Genomic DNA, 21490 nt, shown 5'->3' with positions numbered 1-21490 from the left:
TCATGTTGTTTTCAGTCTCGGAATCCTGTCTGAGCTACTCAAAGTTGTCATCCTTTCTGCAATCCCCGAACAAATTCATTGGAATTTTTGCATCTTCTTTTTAACATTCCTCGTCGCTCAGGTTCCTTAGCGACTTCTTCAGAGGCCTTGTACGAGGGTTGCCCAGGAAGTAAGTTCCGATCGGTCGTGAAATTAAACCACAGTGAAAATCAGAAATGTTTCATTTGCAAACAGTTAGCTACAACTTCCAGCACTTCTCCACATAGTCGCCGCTCCGACTTAGACATTTGTCGTAAAGTTGTACCAACTTTCCAATCCCCTTTTCATAGAAGGTAGCCGAGTGTGTTTTCCGCCAATTCTCTACGCTGATCTGCAGCTCGATGTCTGTGCCAAAATGTTGTCTTCATAGCCAGCGGTTCATGTGAGCAGGGATGAAAATCAGAGGGAGCCAAGTCCGCGCTGTCTGGTGGGGGAGCAAACGCTCCCCATTGGAAACGCTGCTGGGGCGTTTTTATTTCTCTTGCAGTGTGCGACCGAGATTTGCCATGAAGAACGAAAGGCATAACAGCTGCGTTATGTAAGATTGCATGAAACCTGGCGAAATCTCTCGGAAGGCACCCATACTTGGCGGGAGACAATATTTTCTAGGCCTCTTTACGTGCTCACGGTCCGCTCAGAACTGCGAAGTGCAACGTGACGCGATCGACGGCATACTAGAGGCACTGTCCAACACATCCATGCAACGCTTATCGGATTTTCACTGTAATTTCCACTTCGTGGCCGATCGGAACTTACTTTCTGGAAACCCCTCATATTGAGCCCAACTTGAAATCTAGCTGCCCCCAAGAAGTAACAAAATATTTGCTGAGAGAAGGGCGGCAGATTAAAATCCACTTCTGTCCTCAGTATGGTAGAGAAAGCCTTGATGGTTTGTTCCCTTTACCAAGAATTGTTGAAGAAAAAATAAAAAGTACCTTTTTTTTTGACTATGCAGATCAAGCAGATGGGGCTTTTCGCTATGTTTTGGCAATCGTATACTGGGCTCCACTTAGATGACTTATTTAAGATATACATAGTCGATCTTCCGATGTCCAATTAATTGTTCTTATTAATAGTAATACGCATACGTTATCTAAAACGGCATCATCCCGATATCAAAAAGACGAAATCACTAAGGGTTTAATACGGGACTATTACGCTCTCTGTCGAGAGTTCTATGCTGACCTCTATCGATCTGCGGATTGTCTGGTTTGAGCAGACTCTTAGAGATTAACTAAATGAAAAATTATGGTCCCAGAGACCTTCTCAAGTCTCATCATCTATGATGTATGTATGCAGACTGAAGTGACGAATGAAAATTTTCTTCAGTCTGCATATATACATCATATATCATCTTCTGTGATCTATGTATGCAGACTGAAGCGATGAATCAAAACTTGCTTCAGTCTGTATATATACATAATAGATGTATACTTGAGCTTTGGAAAGGTCTCTGGAACCATGTCGTTTCATTTGGTTATATAACCTACGCCCGGGTTTCAGCGGGTTCTACCGTTTCGTTCGCTGCTGAGGTACTACACTAGTAAAGTCGGCACAAGCACTCCGTCTTCAGGCCACAAGTGGCCCATCGGGACCATCCGACCGCCGTGTCATTCTCAGCTGAGGATGCGGATAGGAGGGGCGTGTGGTCAGCACACCGCACTACCGGTCGTTATGATGGTTTTCTTTGACCGGAGCCGCTACTATTCGGTCGAGTAGCGCCTCAGTTGACATCAAGAGGCTGAGTGCACCCCAAAAAATGGCAACAGCGCATGGCGGCCCAGATGGTCACCCATCCAAGTAAAGGTGGAGAGCCTCTGAAGTGCTGTAGAATTTAGGGAGAGCAGCAAGTGTGCTGAGAGTTGAATTGGAATTTGGACTGAACAGGGAGGCGTGCTAGGGTGGTCTGTGCAGTTGTGCACAGCCACTGCGCCTGCTTAGTGGGAGAGAACTATATGGACATCTGAACATCTTTAATGTAATACATACACTGATAAGCCAGAACATTATGACCACCGACCTACTATCGAAATAAACCCGTCCAGACGATAACAACTGGAAATTTGTGGTAAGGTCTTATGGGACCAAACTGCTGAGGTCATCGGCCCTAAGCTTGCACACTACTTAATGTAACTTAAACTAACTTCCGCTAAGGACAACATACACTCCCATGCCCGAGGCCGGACTCGAACCTCCGACGGGGGGGAGCCACGCGGACCGTGAAAAGGCGTCTCAGACCGCGTGGCAGGCGATAGCAGCGTTATCAGACGAGCAATGACTGCTGGTCAGACACACGCACGGTGCATGCAGTATCAGTCAGCGTGTTGTCCATGAGAAGAACGTGGGACGCGCGCTACCTGTCAGTTCGACTGAGGGCAGACTGCAATGACCCGGAGGCTCGGCACGAGCATTTCGGAAACTGCACGACTTTTCGGGTGTTCGAGGAGTGCTGTGGTGAGGGTCTTCAACACGTGGCGAAACCAAGGTGAAACCACGTCCAGACGTTGTGAGATTTGGCGGCCAGTCCTCATTACAGATGTCGGACGTCGTAGGCTGGGCAGACTGGTAAAACAGTGCAGGTGGCGAACTGTGGTGGAACTGACATCAGAGTAAAATGCTGGGCAGATGGGCAGAGTACTTGTCTCAACGGACAGTGCACCGAACATTACTAATAAAGCTCCTCTGCAGCCGACGACCAATGCATGCGCCAAAGTTAACACCACGATATCGGCAACTACGATTGAAATGGGCACGTGACCATCGGCACTGGACATTGACGCAGTGGCAGAGACTTGCATGGTCTGATGAACCCCGATACTTTCTTCATCATGCCGAAGGGAAGGCGTGAATCCGTCGTCTTCCAGGGCACCAGCTCCTTGACACCTTTACTGCGGGGCGGAGGCAAGCTGGAGGCGGATCCATTATGCTCTGGAGAACATACATGAAGGCATTCACGTGTCCAGTGGAGCTCGTGCAAGGCATGGTATACTGGATGCAGATCACGTACACCCCTATATGACAAGCATGATTCCCGATGACTGTGACATTTTTCAAAAAGATAATGCGCCATGTCAACAGGCCTGGAGTGTCATGGAGTGGTTCATGGAACACAGTTGTGAGTTCCAGTTGATGTGCTGGCCCCCAAGCTCGCCGTATTTGAACCCGATGGAACGCACCTCCGATATGACTGAAAGTGGCGTCAAATATCATGGTCTGCCTCCTCAGAACTCACGAGAATTTGGTGACTTTTGTGTGCAGATGTGGTGCCAACTCCCTCCAGCATTCAACCAACTTTTTTTTGGGAAGGAGGCATACGTGCACCCGTTAACAAGGAAAACAAAGTAAGGTAGTACTTGTGACGCAGTAGATAAAGAGAAGAGAAGGGAAGAAGGGACGGGGACGGGAAAAGATTTGTAGGCATCGATCTGCTTGGCTGACGGGGCGTGGAGGCAAAGTGGCCAGAGGTCAACATACTAGCCATGGCCACGGAGTCTTCGGCACCACCACCGGGCAGGAGTGTTCGAAAGGAGGGTGGAAGCTATAAAAGGGACGACAATAGGACTGGAGGAATGCCTAGTTTGGCCTGGTATAGTGCATAAAAGAAATGGACGCGTGTCCATGCGAGTACCCTGCTGTTGGGTTGGGATACGATACAGAAATATAGTGTAGATAGCGTGAGGAGTCTCATGTGTCAGCCGAAGCGGTGAGGAAGGGGGGGGGGGGGAGGAGTGCCGAGCGCGTGGTGGGCACAGTCCAGTTGACCGGGAGTGACGCAGAGACGCCGCGGAGATAATTGGCAAAGAAAGTTCGATAGCGCGGTCGGTGCTCGATTTCATTGTGGGCGGTTTGTAAGTACTGCCAGAAGTCAAGACGTGATTTATCGCCATCGGTAAGTGATCGTTCATCCCTTGATCCATTCAATAGCGTAATTTTTGTTGGCGGAGAAATAAGTGTCCTCAGGATGCAGAAAAGTCCACGGGAAGATCGAGTTTGGAGGAACGTATAGGTAGCAGGCAACTGTCTGTCGACCTAGTTTCTAGACGTAGTCCATCGGCTTCGGAGATCGGTAGATAAACAGTGCACCCTTTATTTGCTTTCCAGTCACCGTGCTAGGTTATGCAGTTAGCAGTTTATGAATGCTGATTAACCTGAGTGGAAACTCGGTGCAGAAAAGTACGATGAAGGATGGCTGCTGAGGGCTGCGGGAGATTCTTCTGCGCCTACATCTACAATGTACTCTGTAAATTACTGTGAAGCGCATGAAGGAAGGTACTTCTCATTTTACCAGTTATTAGAGGTTTTTCGCATACGTATCATATATGGAATGTGGCAACAATGATTTTCTAAATGAAATTTCGTTAGCTGATGTTGGACTAATTTTGTCTTCGCGATTCCTACAGGAGCGATACCTAGAGGGTTGCAGCACATACCTAGAATCATTACAGAGTCAGTCCTTGAAACTTACTAAGTAGTTTTTACGGGATAGTTTGCTCCTATTTCCAAGCGCCTGTCAGTAATTCTTTTAGCATCTCTGCGACACTCTTCCATGGGTCAAACAAACATGTGGCCATTCGTGCTGTTCTTCCCTGTATATGTTGAAAATCCCTTGTTAGTCCTATTGCGTAAGGTCCTATATGTCTGAGTAATATTCTGAGTGTTTTGCAAGCAGTCTACTTTGTAGATTGATGCATTTTCCTTTTATTCTGCCACTGAACCGAAGTCTGCCACTTAATTTAACTACGGCCGAGCCTACGTCGTAGTTCAGTTTCATATCCCTACAAGTTATTGTTGTGTCTTCAGTCTGAAAGCTGGTTTGGTGCCTCTCTTCACGCTAGTCTACCCTGTACAAACCTCTTCATCTCTGCGTAACTACCGCAACATGCATCCTTTAGAAACCGATTTCTGTGTGCATCAATTTAGTCCCCCAACAATTTTTGTCCCTCACACTTTCCTCCAGTATCAAGTCGACAATTCCTCGATGTATCAGAATGTGACCTATCAACAGATCTCATCTTTTCGTCAAGTTGTGCCATAAAGCTTTTTTCTCCCAAGTGAGATTTAGCGCTTCCTCGATAATTTACCCATCTAATCTTCAACATTCGTCTATACGACAACATTCCAAAAGAGGATGTTCTCTTTTTTGTCTGAACTGCTTATGACCCATTTTTCACTTCCATACAACGTTACACGCTAGAGTTACCTTCAGGAAAGGCTTCTTAACGCTTAAATTTACTTCGAATTAATTCGCTGAGTGCTAATATCTTGGCAGCAGCTATTTAGTGTGTAGATATACTTCCTGCTAGTGACATATGAAGACATTTGCTAGACCGGGACTCGGACCAGGATTAGTCGATTATTGAGAGCGGTCGCCCTAGCCACTTAGGCTAACCGCGCATCCGTCTGGACCTACCCAATGTAGAGGCCTGTGGTATAGGGACGTAGACAATGTAACATATGGAAGTTTGAGTCGGTCCGGGAGACATGCACGGATAGCCGAAATGGTTAAGGTGATCGCTCGCAATAAGCAGACGGCTGTCAGTCGTAATTAACCCACATATGACTAGACCATTTTTTAACAAGGAGTTTTATGATTTTTCACATTTATTAGTGAGCCCAGACAACAGTTGTAACAATAATTGGTAGTTGTGTGTTCTGAAAGGCCGGCCGGAGTGGCCGAGTGGTTCTAGGCGCTACAGTCCGGAACCGCGCGACCGCTACGGTCACAGGTTCGAATCCTGCCTCGGGCATGGATGTGTGTGTTGTCCTCAGTTAGGTTTAAGTAATTCTAAGTTCTAGGGGACTGTGACCACAGCAGTTAAGTCCCATAGTGCTCAGAGCCATTTGAACCATTTTTGAGTTCTGAAAGGACGCTTTTTCAGTGGGTTGACAATGGGCCAATGGGCGCATAAGGTCGTATACACTACTGAGGAACGGGAATAATCAACATAATACATATTTTATGTTAATTAGTGTTCATTATTTGGAATTTATTATTACAAGTTATGAACTATTAAGTAAAGATTATACGGTAGGCAAGAAAACGCCAAAGAAACTGCCATAGGCATGCGTATTCAAATACAGAGATATGTAAACAGACAATACGGCGCTACGGTCGGTAAAGCCTTTATAAGATAACAAGTGTCTGGCGCAGTTGTTAAATCGGGTACTGCTGTTACAGTGGCAGGTTATCAAGATTTAAGTGAGTTTGAACGTGGTGTTACAGTCTCCGCACGAACGATGGGACACAGCATATTCGAGTTAGCGATGAAATGGAGATTTTCCCGTACGACCATTACACGAATGTACCGTGAATATCAGGAATCCGGTAAAACATCAGATCTCCGACAGCAATGCCGCCGGAAAGAGATCCTGCAAGAACAGGACCAACGACGACTGAATAGAATCTTTCAATGTGACTGTAGTGCAACCCTTCCTCAAATTGATGCAGATTTAAATTCCGGTACATCAAAAAATGTCAGCGTGTGAACCATTCAACGAAACATTCCCGATATGTGCTTTCGCAACGAAACATCCCCGATATGTGCTTTCGGAGCTGAAGGCCCACTTCTGTACCCTTGAGTTCACGACACAAAGCTTTACGCCTTGCCCAGGCCCATCAACACCGACATTGGACTGTTGATGACTGGAAACATGTTGCCTAGTCGGACGACTCAAATCGTATCGAGCGGATTGACGTGAACGGGTATGGAGACAACCTCATGAATCCATAGACCCTGCATACCAGCAGGGAACTCTTCAAGCTCTGTAATAGTGTGGGGCTTGTGTAGTTGGAGTGATATGGGACCCCTGATACATCTAGATACGACTCGGACAAGTGACACGTACGTAAGCACCCTGTCTGATCACCTGCATCCATTCATGTCCAATGTGCTTTTCGACGGACTTGGAGATTTCAGCTGGATAAGCGACGCCCCACACGTCCAGAATTGCTACAGAGCGGCTCCAGGAACACTCTTCTGAGTTTAAACACTTCCGCTGCCCACCAAACTCCTCAGACATGAGCAATATTGAGCATATCTGGGATGCCTTGCAACGAGCTGTTCAGAAGAAATCTCCACCCGCTCGTACTCTTACGGATTTATGGAGAGTTCTGAAGGACTGATGGTGTCAAGTCCCTCCGGCACTACTTCAGACACTAGTCGCGTCCATGCCACGTCGTTTGTGGCATTTCTGCGAGGGGGGGGGGGGGGGGGAGGAGGCCTACACGGTATTAAGATATTAAGTAGGTGTACCAGTTTCTTTGGATCTTCCGTGTATCATTATGCATGGAACTGCAAAGCATATGTCAGCAAATTTGAGTTCCATTTGACAGTTTTATTTTTACAAAGAGTACCTCCTCTTCTGATATGACCATTGAGAATAAAATCTTGACTTTGTTGGGTCGGAGAAGGGTTGTTATCGATCCAGTAGGTGGTAGGTGTATGTGTGTTAATGTCTGTTAATCCATACATACAAGTAAAATCTTAAATTTACATTCGATGATAACAAATTGTATTTTTCAGAAATGCATTCATCGCTTCAGCCAATCTGTATTTTATATCCTGTCTACTTCAGCAATCACCATTTATTTTCCTGCCAAAATAGCAAAGCTGTTATACTACTTTTAGTGTCTCATTTCGTAATCTAATTCCCTCAGCATCGCCTGAATCAATTCGACTACATTCCATTACCTTTGGTTTACTCTCGTTGATACTCATCTTATAACTTAACCTCTTTAGTCGTTTTTTATCTTTGATACAATTACAATGTCACCAGAAAACCTCACGGTCTTTATTTCTCTTCCCTTTTTATTTCTTTTCTCCAAACTATTCCTCTGTTTCCTTTACTGCATGCTGAATGTACTGACTGAGTAACTTCGGGGATAGGCTACAAACCTGTTTCACTGCCTTATCAACTACTGCTTCCCTTTCATGCGCTTCGACCGTTATAACTGCAGTCCGGTTTCTATACAAGCTGTATTTTATCATTGCTCCTGTCAGAATTCCAAAATGTATATTCCAGCCAACATTGTCATAAGCGTTCTCTAAGTGTACAACTTCTGTAAGCGAAGGTTTCCCTTTTTTTTTTTAACCTGACTTGTAAGATAAATCGTAGGACAAGTATTGCCTTGCGTGTTTCTATGTTTGGTTCTGACCTTCCGCGGCGTCGGTTTCTACTAGTTTCTCCACTGTTCGACCCTGGTATATGTATGAGCTGAGCGTGTCAAGTTGTGACTTATCGCCATTTTAGTCATGGATACTACTTTTTTTAATCATTTTCCGAAGTGCAAACATTCTTGTTGGTCACCAAACTTTGCATCACTTTGAAACCTTATCAAGATCTGAGTGAATATTTGTGCGATTTCTTTCAGACAGTACTTCGATACAAATAACTGTCATCTGCAAAAAGTCTGTTTGTTATTAGCGTTGCCTACAAGATCATTGGCCCACGCAATTCTAAGGAGGAGGGGTACTTTATGCCCACATTTTGAAAATATTGTAGTCTAGGCGGTTACTCTAAATTTTAAGATAGTGAAAATTTTAATTGTTTTTGAGGAGTTCTTCTATCTGATTTGTTTTAAATTTCTCAGTTAAACGTAAACCGAAAATTTAAGTCTTGGTAGAGATATCACTTACCCCAATGAAACTAATATGTAGCACATTCAGATGAAGGACCTTACTTACGCATCAACATCTCTTTAAAAAGTATATTTTGCGTAAAAGTGAACAACAACCAACGATAAACAAAGTTTTCTGAGTCACTCACGTGTTTAATTTGCTACTACGCGCTCCGATTGTTTACACGATCACCATCAGGTGGAGGTACAATGGCATAAACAAGTGGCGGTGTGGAAACTTTTCAAAATACACTCCTGGAAATGGAAAAAAGAACACATTGACACCGGTGTGTCAGACCCACCATACTTGCTCCGGACACTGCGAGAGGGCTGTACAAGCAATGATCACACGCACGGCACAGCGGACACACCAGGAACCGCGGTGTTGGCCGTCGAATGGCGCTAGCTGCGCAGCATTTGTGCACCGCCGCCGTCAGTGTCAGCCAGTTTGCCGTGGCATACGGAGCTCCATCGCAGTCTTTAACACTGGTAGCATGCCGTGACAGCGTGGACGTGAACCGTATGTGCAGTTGACGGACTTTGAGCGAGGGCGTATAGTGGGCATGCAGGAGGCCGGGTGGACGTACCGCCGAATTGCTCAACACGTGGGGCGTGAGGTCTCCACAGTACATCGATGTTGTCGCCAGTGGTCGGCGGAAGGTGCACGTGCCCGTCGACCTGGGACCGGACCGCAGCGACGCACGGATGCACGCCAAGACCGTAGGATCCTACGCAGTGCCGTAGGGGACCGCACCGCCACTTCCCAGCAAATTAGGGACACTGTTGCTCCTGGGGTATCGGCGAGGACCATTCGCAACCGTCTCCATGAAGCTGGGCTACGGTTCCGCACACCGTTAGGCCGTCTTCCGCTCACGCCCCAACATCGTGCAGCCCGCCTCCAGTGGTGTCGCGACAGGCGTGAATGGAGGGACGAATGGAGACGTGTCGTCTTCAGCGATGAGAGTCGCTTCTGCCTTGGTGCCAATGATGGTCGTATGCGTGTTTGGCGCCGTGCAGGTGAGCGCCACAATCAGGACTGCATACGACCGAGGCACACAGGGCCAACACCCGGCATCATGGTGTGGGGAGCGATCTCCTACACTGGCCGTACACCACTGGTGATCGTCGAGGGGACACTGAATAGTGCACGGTACATCCAAACCGTCATCGAACCCATCGTTCTACCATTCCTAGACCGGCAAGGGAACTTGCTGTTCCAACAGGACAATGCACGTCCGCATGTATCCCGTGCCACCCAAAGTGCTCTAGAAGGTGTAAGTCAACTACCCTGGCCAGCAAGATCTCCGGATCTGTCCCCCATTGAGCATGTTTGGGACTGGATGAAGCGTCGTCTCACGCGGTCTGCACGTCCAGCACGAACGCTGGTCCAACTGAGGCGCCAGGTGGAAATGGCATGGCAAGCCGTTCCACAGGACTACATCCAGCATCTCTACGATCGTCTCCATGGGAGAATAGCAGCCTGCATTGCTGCGAAAGGTGGATATACACTGTACTAGTGCCGACATTGTGCATGCTCTGTTGCCTGTGTCTATGTGCCTGTGGTTCTGTCAGTGTGATCATGTGATGTATCTGACCCCAGGAATGTGTCAATAAAGTTTCCCCTTCCTGGGACAATGAATTCACGGTGTTCTTACTTCAATTTCCAGGAGTGTACGATATCTCGTGAACGACTCGCACTAGACTCCTATTACAAACACCACTGACATTCTAATGTCCCTGATTTTTAGTTTGTTAATGTCAATAGGCATTTTTCCATTTCAAAAAGTGTACTTCTAGACAAAAAATATACTTTCTAAGTATTATTACAATCTGTTGACCGGCTAAAGTACGAGCCTATGTATAGTAATCCATTCTGTGAAAACAGCACACCGGTAATACTTTCCATTTCCACAATATTTGCTGTGCATGTTTTAGGTGCTTCAACCTGTGTATACCTAAATATGTTTTCATTCTATTTAAAAATGTGAATGGGCTGCTCTTCTCCCTGTAATTTTTTTTAAATTTTTATTTACACTTCAAGTTCCGTAGGACCAAATTGAGGAGCAAATCTCTAAGGTCATGGAACGTGTCAGTACATGAACTTACAACATAAAAGTAATAACAGATAAAAATAAATGTTCATGAACCTGAAAAAAGGCAGCCCATAAGTTTAAGTGAACGCTATCAGCAATACAATAAGAATTAGCTTAATTTTTCTAGGAACTCCTCGACAGACTAGAAGGAGTGACCCAAGAGGAAACTCTTCAGTTTCGATTTGAAAGCGCGCGGATTACTGCTGAGATTTTTAAATTCGAGTGGCAGCTTATTGAAAATGGATGCAGCAGTATACTGCACACCTTTTTGCACAACAGCTAAGGAAGTCCGATCCAAATCCAGGTTTGATTTCTGCCGAGTATTAGCTGAGTAAAAACTGTTTATTCTTGGGAATAAACTAATATTGGTAACAAGAAACGACAACAAGGAATATACATATTGGGAGGCCAATGTCAAAATAGCCAGACTCGTGAACAGAGGTCGACAAGAGGTTCGTGAACTCACACCACTTATTGCCCGAACCCCCGTTTCTGAGCCAAAAATACCCTTGTAGAATGGGAAGAGTTACCCCAAAATATAATACCACACGACATAAGTGAATGAAAATAAGCAAAGTAGACTAATTTACGTGTCGAAGTATCACTCACTTTCGATATCTTTCGAATAGTAAAAATGGCAGTATTAAGTCTTTGAACAAGATCCTGATCGTGGGCTTTCCACGACAGCTTACTATCTATCTGAACACCTAGAAATTTGAACTGTTCAGTTTCACTAATCATATACCCGTTATGTGAGATTAAAACGTCAGGTTTTGTTGAATTGTGTGTTAGAAACTGTAAAAACTGAGTCTTACTGTGATTTAAGGTTAGTTTATTTTCTGCCGGTCATAAACTGAGGTCATGTACTACACTATTTGAAATCGAGTCAATATTGCACACAACATCCTTTACTACCGAGCTAGTGTCATCAGCAAACAGGAATATTTTAGAGTTACCCATAATACTAGAGGGCATATCATTTATATAAATAAGGAACTGGAGCGGCCCCAACACTGATCCCTGGGGTAGCCCCCACTTGACAGTACCCCACTCAGATCGAACATCACAGCCGTTACCAACATTGTGAATAATGACCTTTTGCTGCCTGTTGCTAAAGTAAGAGGTGAACCAATTGTGAGCTACTCCCCGTATTCCGTAATGGTCCAACTTCTGGAGCAATATTTTGTGATCAACACAGTCAAATGCCTTAGTTAAATCAAAAAATACGCCAAGCGTTCGAAACTTTTTGTTTAGCCCATCCCGTACCTCACAGAGAAAAGATAATATAGCATTTTCAGTTGTTAAACGACTTCTAAAGCTGAACTGTACATTTGATAGCAAATCGTGTGATATAAAATGATCAATTAACCTTACATACACAGCCTTTTCAATAACTTTTGCAAACACTGTCGTGTTTGTTAACCCCCAATGTGCCTTTTCTAAATAAACAGTTTTTAACATTAGTAAAAGACGCAACATAACTTACACTGCCCTTGGTCTGCTACTGTGAAAAGACTTCGCTACTGTGAAAATGACACTTCACCAAGCTGAGCTATGTTAATAAACAGTTCTTCACCGGAAGACGATCGTGTGAACCACCGAAACGCGTAGTACCCAAATAAACAAGCGACTGACGCAGAAGCCGGCCGATGTGACCGAGTGGTTCTAGGCGCTTCAGTCTGGAACCGCGCGACCGCTAAGGTCGCAGGCTCGAATCCTGCCTCGGGCATGGGTGTGTGTGATGTCTTTAGGTTAGTTAGGTTTAAGTAGTTCTAAGTTCTAGGGGACTGACGACCTCTGATGTTAAGTCCCATAGTGTTCAGACGCAGAAAACTGTTTCATTTGTCATCTTCAACTTTTTTAGTCCTGTCTTCCTCAGTTGCGTGTAATGCTACGGTACACTGATAATTTTTACTTATGGACCGTCTGACAGCAACTGAACAAAATACAGTTTTAGTGCCATACGCGTTTCGCCTTTATTTTCTGTAAGGCATCATCAGTGGCCTGGAATATGTACATATGTTAGCTACTTAATTTACATTTTTGCCACTGTGCCTATAGGTTATAACCAGTTCTGGTTATCAACAGTTCCTATTCAGTAGTAATGTTTCGAACTGTACTTACAGGTTACGTGGACACTCACAAACAGCCCAACGAAAAAAAAAAAGAAAAAAAAATTACACCACACAAAAACACACACACACACACACACACACACACACACACACATACATACATACACACACACACACACACACACACACGCATACACGAACAGATCACAGATACTTCAATAATTACACTCGAAAGTTTGGGAATAAAATTCGATGTTTGGCAAAAACATTTGACAGTCGGCTACAGAAACCAAAACATTGCATTGAAACAAGCGTTCGGTTCATAGTGCTGTGGAATGTGGGGAAAAAATCGCAAATTGGTATTCATAAGAAGAAGAACAACACCAAAAATGCAACAGGAGCGTAATATGTAAGAAATTGTCCACGCTACCTGTAAGTACAGTTCGAAACATTGCTACTTAATAGGAAATACCAACCACCAGAACTGTTTATAACCTATAGACACAGTGACAAAAATGTAAATTAAATAGCTAACATATGTACATATTCCAGGCCACTGATGATGCCTTGCAGAAAATAAAGGCGAAACGCGTATGGCACTAAAACTGTGTTTTATTCAGTTGCTGTCAGACGGTCCATAAGTAAACATTATCAATATACCGTAGTGTTTCATTTGTATTCATCAACAGTAGTAGCCATCGTAATGCCGCCCTTTATGGACGAAATATTTACCAATTAACAATATTTGCTATTATTAAACATTTTAGGGCGGCTGTGAAGTTCTTGCCACAGCCCGACCCTCCCAAGTCGGTAACACGTGTTACGGAAAATGCTTTAGTATTGCTGGGGTTAATTTCCACTAGGGAAAGCAACGGCCCCGACACACATTGCCTTAGGGCCAACTTCTTTCAAATTCTGGAAACAGCTCTTTGACTGTCGACGGCAGCGAGAGCCTGCCAGCGCGGCGGGCGACCGCCCGAAAAGAAGAGCCGCCGGCGGTCCCGGTAGCTAGTGGAGCGAGACGGTCCCGCGGCGGAGCGATTTCCCGCGATGGCGCAGGGAAAGCCGATTGCGCAAGCGCGCCTCGCCGCGCCACGGCCAAGGCCGCGCCCCACATCGCGACGAAAGCCCTGACAGCCTGCCTGAATACTGCCAGCTGCTGTCGCCGAATTCCGTGGTCTCCGCCAACCGATCACCCGTAACGATTAGACACCGGCCAGTCGACGCCGCCGTTGCTGGAAAGCCCGCGACGCCGGCACTGGCCCCTGTGACAGCGGAAAGTGCGCCTTTGGCTGCAGCCTAATGACGCATCCTCCAAAACGCGAGCGGCCACTGCCTGAGCTTACTTCTGAGGCCATGTTCTGCCCTGAAGAACCAAAGAAACTGGCACCCCTGCCTAATATCGTTTAGCGCCCCCACGAGCATCTACATCTACGTGGATACTCTGCAAATCACATTTAAGTGCCTGGCAGAGGGTTCATCGAACCACCTTCACAATTCTCTATTACTCCAATCTCGTATAGCGCGCGGAAAGAATGAACACCTATATCTTTCCGTACGAGCTCTTATTTCCCTTATTTTTTCGTGTTGATCGCTCCTCCTTATGTAGGTCGGTGTCAACAAAATGTTTTCGCATTCCGAGGAGAAAGTTGGTGATTGGAATTTCGTGAGAAGATACCGTCGCAACGAAAAACGCCTTTCCTTTAACGATTTCCAGCCCAAATTCTGTATCATTTCTGTGACACTCTCTCTCATATTTCGCGATAGTACAAAACCTGCTGCATTTCTTTGAACTTTTTCGATATACTCCGTCAGTCCTATCTGGTAAGGATCACACACCGTGCAGCAGTATTCTAAAAGAGGACGGACAAGCGTAGTGCAGGCAGTCTCCTTATTAGGTCTGTTACATTTTCTAAGTGTCCCTCCAATAAAACGCAGTCTTTGGTTTGCCTTCCCCACAACATTTTCTATGTATTCCTTCCAATTTAAGTTGCTCGTAATTGTAATACCTAGGTATTTAGTTGAATTTACGGCTTTTAGATTAGACTGATTTATCATGTAACCGAAGTTTAATGAGTTTCTTTTAGTACTCATGTGGATGACCTCACACTTTTCGTTATTCAGGGTCAACTGCCACTTCCCGCACCATTCAGATATTTTTTCTAAATCGTTTTGCAGTTTGTTTTGATCTTCTGATGTCTTTATTAGTCGATAAACGACAACGTCATCTGCAAACAACCGAAGACGGCTGCTCAGATCGTCTCCTAAATCGTTTATATAGATAAGGAATAGCAAAGGGCCTATAACATTGGGGAACGCCAGAAATCACTTCTGTTTTACACGATGGCTTTCCGTGAATTACTACGAACTGTGACCTCTCTGACAGGAAATCCCAAATCCAGTCACATAACTGAGACGATATTCCATAAGTACGCAATTTCAGTTCGAGTCGCTTGTGTGGTACAGTGTCAAAAGCCTTCCGGAAATCCAGAAATACGGAATCGATCTGAAATCCCTTGCCAATAGCACTCAACGCTTCATGTGAATAAAGAGCTAGTTGTGTTTCGCAGGAACGATGTTTTCTAACCCCATGTTGACTGTGTGTCAATAGACTGTTTTATTCGAGGTAATTCATAATTTTCGAACATAATATATGTTCCAAAATCCTGCAACATATCGACGTTAACGATATGGGCCTGTAATTTGGTGGATTACTCCTACTACCTTTCTTGAATATTGGTGTGACCTGTGCAACTTACCAGTCTTTGGGTATGGACCTTTCGTCGAGCGAACGGTTGTATATGATTGTTAAGTATGGACCTAATGCATCAGCATACGCCGAAAGGAATTTAATTGGTATACAGTCTGGACCAGAAGACTTGCTTTTAAGTGATATAAGTTGCTTCACTACTCCGAGGATATTTACTTCTACGTTACTCATGTTGGCAGCCGTTCGTGATTCGAATTCTGGGATATTTACTTCGTCTTCTTTCGTGAAGGCAGAAGTGCCACAACATGATGTGGCACGCTCTCGACTGATGTCTGAATTAGTGCTGGAGGGAATTTACACCATGAACCCTGCAGAGCAGTCCATAAATCCGTAAGAGTTCTAGGGGTGGGGGGATAGAGATCTCTTCTGAGCAGCACGGTGCAAGGTATTCCAGACATAATCAATAATGTTCATGTCTGGGAAGTCTGCTGGCCAGCGGAAGTGTTTAAACACAGAAGAGTGTTCCTGGAGCCACTCTGTAGCAATTCTGGACGTGTGGGGTGTTTCATTGTCTGCTGGAGATGTCCAAGTCTGTCGGAATGCACAATGGACATGAATTGATGCATGTGATCAGAGAGGATGGTTACGTACGTGTTACCTGACAAGAGTAGTATCTAGACGGTATCAGGGTCCCATATCACTCCAACTGCACACGCCCTACACCATTACAGAGCCTCCACCTGCAGCTGGTGACATGCAGGGTCCGTGGATTCATGAGGTTGTCTCCATACCCGTACACGTCCATACGCTCGATACAGTTTGAAACGAGACTCATCCGAATAATCAACATGTTTCCAGTCATCAACAGTCATATGGCGGGGAAAGGGTACTGCCAAGTGGGAGGTGATCTTGAGAAAAAGATTGAAAAAGCAACGAAAGGATAACGTTCTACAAGTCGGAGCGTGGAAAGTCAGAAGTTTGACCGTGATAAGCTAGAAAGTCTGAAAAGAGGAAATGCTAATGCTCAGTCTAAATGTAGTAGGCATCGGTTAAGTGAAATGGAAAGAAGACAAGGATTTCTGGTCAGACGAGTATCGGGTAATATCAACAATAACAGAAAAATGATATATAGGGAGGAGGATCGTTATGAATACGGAGATAGGGCAGAGAGTTACTGTGAACAGTTTAGTAACAGGACTGTTATCATCACAATCGACTGAAAACCAACACCGCCAACAGGAGCTTAGGTATACATGCGACGTCGCAGTCCGAAGATGGAGAAAAAGTAGATGAGGATATTGAACGAGTAATTCAATACGTAAAGGGAGATGAAAATCAAATAGTCATGGGGGACTGGAATGCAGTTGTTGGGCAAGGAGTATAGAAATGGTTACGGGACAATATGGGATTGGTACTAGGAATGAAAGAGGTGAGAGACAGTTCTGCAATAAATTTCAGCTAGTAATAGCGAAAACTCTGTCCAAGAATCACAATAGGGGGAGGTATACTTGCAAAAGGCAGGGTGCGAGACGGTTTCAGTTAGATTACATAATGCTCAGGCAGAGATTCCAAAATCAGATATTGGATGGTAAGGCGTACCCAGGAGAAGATATAGACACAGGTCACAATTTGGTAGTGATGAAGAGTAGGCTGAAGTTTAAGAAACTAGCTAGGAAGAATCAATGCGCAAAGAAGTTGGATACGGAAGTAGTGAGGAATGAGGAGATACTCTTGAAGTTCTCTAAGACTACAGATACTGCGGAAAGGAATAGCTCAGTAGGCAGTTCAGTTGAAGAGGAATGGACATCTCTAAAAAGTTTAATCACAGAAGCCGGAAAGAAAAACACATGTACAAAGAAGATAGCTGCGAATAAATCATGAGTAACAGAAGAAATACTTCAGTTGACCGATGAAAGAAGGAGGTACAAAACTGTTTAGGAAAATTCAGCTATGCAGAAATACAAATCACTTAGGAATGAAATAAACAGGACTGCTACGTGAGAAATATGAAGACCTGTAGGAAGGACTGACTCAGCATATAGGAAATTCAAGGCAACCTTCGGTGATGGGTGCTAGCATTAAGAGTGCAATTGGAATTCATCTGTTAATTGCAGAGCAGAGAGAGTTTAGGTGGAAAGAGTACATTGAAGACCTCTGTTAGGGAGAAGACTCGTCTAATGACGAGGTAAAAGAAGAACAGGAGTCGATATGGAAGAGACAGGGATCCAGCATTAGAATCAGAATTTTTTGGAAGACTGAAGATCGAATAAGACAGAAGGGATTGATAACATTCCATCAGGATTTCTAAACTCATTCGGGGAAGTGGCATCATAACGACAATTCACGTTGGTGTGTAAAATGTGAGTCTGGCGATATACCATTTGACTTAAGAAAAGCATCATCCACACAATTCCGAAAATTGCAGCAGCCGACAGGTGCGAGAATTATCGTACAATCAGCTCAACAGCTCATGCAGCCAAGTTTCTGGCAAGAATAATATACAGAAGAATGGAAAAGAAAATGGAGGATGTGTTAGACAATGATCAGTTTGATTTTAAGGGAGGCAAAGGCACCAGAGAGGCAGTTCTGACGTTGCGGTTGATAATGGAAGCAAGACTTCAGAAAAATCGGGGCACGGTCATAGCATTGGTCGACTTAGAAAAAGCGTTATACCGTGTAAAATGGTGCAAGATGTTCGAAATTTTGAGAAAAAAGGGATAAACTATAACGACAGACGGGTAATATGCAATATGCATAAGAGCCAAGAGGGAAAAATAAGAGTGGAAGACCAAGAACGCATTGCTTGGATTAAAAAGTGTCTAAGACAGGGATGTAGTCTTTAGCCCCTACTATTCAATCTATCATCGAAGAAGCAATGACGGAAATAAACGAAAAGTTCAAGAGTGGAATCAAAATTTAGTGTGAGAGGATATTGATTATAGGATTCGTTGATGACACTGCTATCCTCAATGAAAGTGAAGAAGAACAATAGACTGATGAGTAGGGAATATGGATTGAGAATAAATCGAAGAAAGATGAAAGTAATGTGAAGCAGCAGAAACGACAACAGCGAGAAACTTAACATTATAATTTGGTGATCACGAAGTAGATGAAATTAATGAATTCTGCTACCTACGCAGCAAAATAATCCATGATGGACGAAGTTAAGAGGACATCAAGAGCAGTCTAATTCTGGCAAAAAGGGCATTCCTGGCCAAGAGAAGTCTACTAGTATCATACATAGGCCTTAATTTGAAGAAGAAATATCTGATAATGTACGTTTGGAGCACAGCGCTGTATTGTAGTGTAACATTGACTATGGGAAAACCACCGGAACAGAAGAGGATCGAAATATTTGAGATGCAGTGCTGCAGAAAAATGGTATAAATTACTTGAAATGATAATGTCTGCAATGGGGAAATTCTTCGCAGAATCGGTGAGGAAAGGGATATACGGAAAACGTTGGCAAGAATAAGGGGCAGGATAAGACACGAGGGAATAACTTGCATGGTATTAGATGGAGCTGCAGAGGGTAAAAACTGTAGAGGAAGACAGAGGTTGGAATACATACAGAAAATAACTGAGGACGTAGGTTGCAAGTTCAAATGGCTCTAAGCACTATGGGACTTAAAATCTGAGATCATCAGTCCCCTAGACTTAGAACTACGTAAACCTAACCTAAGGACATCATACACATGCATGCCCGAGGCAGGATTAAAACCTGCGACCGTAGCAGCAGCGCGGCAGGTTGCAAGTGCTACTCTGAGATGAGGAGGTTTGAACAGGAGAGGAAATTGTGGCGGGCAGCATCCAACCAGTCAGAAGACTGACGACTCAAAAGAAAAGAAAAAAATAAGGAAATTTGCTTGCAAAGACCTAATTATGGTAGGGTCCTACGCCAGCGACGTCCATGTGTTGCCTGTGATCTGCTACTGTGGTTGCCGTTTTAGTTCAAACTGATTTGCCTGTAGTTGCTACAGCACGTGCGAGATGAATTGGAAAAATGGGTTTGTCTAGTGCATTTAGATGTTTATGCTTTGTACCCAAAATTTTTGCAGGAGGGGTCCAACAAGCGCTCATTGTGTGATGTCAGGCTGACAAATTACAGCAGCTGCTTTGTATCTGAGCAAGAACTATAAGTCACCTTCGATCACATCGCCTGTGATCGGCAGCGACACAGGTACACCGCACGAGTAAATTTATTCGATGTACACTATATGATGAAAGCTTCGCCTCGCAGGTAATGTTTTGCAACAGGGTGCACTGTCATGCTGATATAAAGAATCATCACCTCCGAACTGCTATTCTGTTTTACCCAGTACACAATACTGTAAAATGTGGTCATATTCTTTCGCATTTAGCGTTTTCTTAAGCGCAATAGCGGAACTACACCGTAACCACTAGAAACACCTCCATACTATAACACCACCTCCTCTCCGCTTCACCGTTGGCACTACAAATGATAAAAGGTAACATTCTCCAGACAATCGCCAAACCCAAACCATTCCATCGGTTTCCCACAGGGTATAGCATGATTCATCCCTCCAAATCACTCGTTTCCAGTCTTCCAATGTCTAGTGGCATCAATGTTTACACCACCTCAAGGGTCCCTTAGCACTGACTATAGTAATGTGTGACTTATGAAGAGCTGCTCGACCACCGTAACCCAGTCGCACAGTCATTGTGCTAGAGCTGGTCTTCTGGTAGCATCTACATCGATACTCTGAAAATCACATTTGAGTGCCTGGCAGAGGGTTCATCGAACCACCTACGGCCGGCCAGTGTGGCCGAGCGGTTCTAGGCGCTCCAGTCTGGAACCGTGCGACAGCTACGGTCGCGGGCTCGAATCCTGCCTCGGGCATGGATGTGTGTGATGTCCTTAGGTTAGTTAGGTTTAAGTAATTCTAAGTTCTAGGGGACTGATGACCTCAGATGTTAAATCCCATAGTGCTCAGAGCCATTTTGAACCATTTTACTCAGTGCTAGAATTGAAAACAATATCAATAGCTCATAGCGATTGGAAAGCCACCATCATTAAGCCGTCTTGTCTACTAGAAAGCTCCAAACGTATTAAAAATCATGGTTTCAAAGGTACTGTAAAAACTGCGTCATATATATGAATTTATACCTAATGTATTGATTCTTCTACGTGTTTTTTGAGGCTGTAGTTGCTTGGAGAGCACAACAACCTAATAGTTTACTTTTAATATTACATAATTATTTTCAGATAGTCGCTGTAACGTGAATAATTCCACATTCATCCGGAGTTTCGTTCGCGTTTTAAATCTAGTGCATTAAATACGGAAACATGTTATGTGACAGGTTGCTGTTATCAGTTGCACTGTGCCGGGATAAACGTCTGAAACCAGGTCATGTCCGGAAACACGAGTCTGGAAGGATTCTACCCTCTGACTGTTCTCAGTCTGCAGGAATTTCACATTCACCGTTAGGATATCGTGTAGCATCAACGCGGAACACCTGGCACACTTAGAGCCACTAGGCTGCACAAAACGAGCGGTGAGAGTCCGTCATCTCAGCAAGTTGGTGCATTATTACTCTACATTTAGACGACCACTTGAATTCGCCACTCGTAAGGACAAAAGTACTTAACCAAAGAGCTCAAAGCGGTTTCTGCTCTAATCGGCCTACACACACATACACACACACACACACACACACACACACACATAAAACTTGCAAAATATGTTACCATTCAAAGGTAAGTGACCTTTGGTTTTTGGACAGTGATAGACAGGTTTGCGGTGGCATAGCTGTGGACGGATTAGTTCTGTCTCATACCGTGTAAAGAATTTCAGATGTATGCCTTCATCAATACTTTGGCTTTGTAGAGTGCCTGTGCAGTGTACTGCTATTTTTGCGTTGTTATGAATGGGTACAGAGCTCAAGGAAAAGATAAGATGAGAATCAAGTCCACATCATTTATACTTCTTCTCAA

The 21490-nt window shown here is 44.4% G+C and overlaps 1 protein-coding gene across 1 annotated transcript in view; it reads left to right on the top strand.

The window, feature by feature from the left end:
* Positions 1-21490, top strand: part of LOC126481940 (mucin-19-like) — a 215216-nt gene that overhangs the window by 109780 nt on the left and 83946 nt on the right. The window lies entirely within an intron of this gene.

This window comes from Schistocerca serialis, chromosome 5, assembly GCF_023864345.2.
Source record: "Schistocerca serialis cubense isolate TAMUIC-IGC-003099 chromosome 5, iqSchSeri2.2, whole genome shotgun sequence".
Classification (NCBI taxonomy): Eukaryota; Metazoa; Arthropoda; class Insecta; order Orthoptera; family Acrididae; genus Schistocerca; species Schistocerca serialis.
This window is presented reverse-complemented; position numbering and strand designations above follow the sequence as displayed.